The sequence below is a fragment of the Numida meleagris genome, chromosome 1 (assembly GCF_002078875.1).
Source record: "Numida meleagris isolate 19003 breed g44 Domestic line chromosome 1, NumMel1.0, whole genome shotgun sequence".
In the NCBI taxonomy this organism is placed as follows: domain Eukaryota; kingdom Metazoa; phylum Chordata; class Aves; order Galliformes; family Numididae; genus Numida; species Numida meleagris.
In genome coordinates this window covers 194,359,430-194,360,903 of record NC_034409.1, presented here as the reverse complement: position 1 = coordinate 194,360,903, position 1,474 = coordinate 194,359,430, and positions in this window count along the sequence as shown.

Below are 1,474 nucleotides of genomic sequence, written 5' to 3'. Positions count from 1 at the left end.
CCCCCCCCTCCCGCCCCACGCAGTGCCCTGCTTTGTGTCGGAGCAGACAGGTTGCTTACACTAATGAGATGAATGAGCTTGCTTACACTAATGAGATGAATGAGGCTTCGTTAATCGCTCCGTGGCTCCGCCAGGAAGCCTGCGTGTGTGCAGGGGGATGCGGCTGCGCCCGCCCCATAGCGCCCCACTGACCCCGGGGGGGGGCCCTGCAATTACGAGCTGCAGGTGCAACTGCAAATTGCAGCTGCAATTCTTGGCGTGACTTTTGGGCCGGGTGCCACTGCAGCTGTGAGCAGGGGCTGTTGCAGTTTGCAGGGGCTGTTGCAGTTTGCAGGTGCACTCGCTGTGTTCAGGTGCAGTTGCAGTTTGCAGAGGCAACTGCTGCGTGCAGATGCAAGTGTGGTTGCGGTTCCAATTGCATTTCCAGTTGCAGTTGCAGGTGTGCAATTGCTCCGCTCATATGCAGCTGCAGTTTGCGGCTGCAGTGGCTGTGTCCAGGTGCAATTGCAGTTTGCAGGTGCAACTGTAGTTTGCAGATGCAGTTGCTGTGTGCAGGGGCAGTTGCAGTTTGCAGGTGCAGTCGCAGCGTGCAGGTGCAACGGTCTTTGCAGTTCCCGTTCCAGTTGCAGGTGCAATCGCTGCGTGCACGTGCCGTTGCAGTTGCAATTGTAGTTCTAGTTGCAAATGCAGTTTGCAGGTGCAATTGCGCTTGCGGGTGCGGCTTTGGTTGCTGCTGCAGGTGCTGCGTGCAGGTTTTGCTATCCGTTGCATCACTTTTGCTCTGCGTTTCCCCCCTCCCATGCCCACCTGGCCCCACCGCCCCTGCAGTCTGCATCTGCTCCTTCATTGCGATATCGACCGAGTCTGTGCTGAGGACAGAGCCCCACGGAGCAGCTGATGAAGCTTTAATTGCGCTGCGCTCTCCTGGAGCATTTTTAATGGGGGCTTGGGGTCGGGCTGTGCTTCCCCTGCAGGGATCTGCCACGTGGAGCTGCTCGCGCTTTGCAAAGCAAAAAAAAAAAAGGGAGGCGTTGCAAAAATATAACGGGGTGCACTGCAAAGATATAAAGGGATGCGTTGCAAAGATGTAATGGGGAACATTGCAAAAAAGGGATGCATTGCAGGAATATAATAGGATGCGTTGCAAAAAAAGGGTTGCATTGCAAAAACAGGATGTGTTGCAAAGATAGAATGGGGGGCATTGCAGAAAGGAAATGCATTACAAGAATATAATGGGATGCATTGCAAAAAAAGGGATGCACTGCAAAGATATAGTGGAGGGCAGTGCAAAAATGGGATGCATTGCAAAGATGTAATGGGGGCATTGCAAAAAGGAAATGCGTTGCAAGTATATAACAGGATGCATTGCAAAAAGGGATGCATTGCAAAGGTATAATGGGATGCATTGCAGAAATGGGATGCATTGCACAGATATAGTGGGGGGCATTGCAAAAATGGGATGCATTGCAAAGAT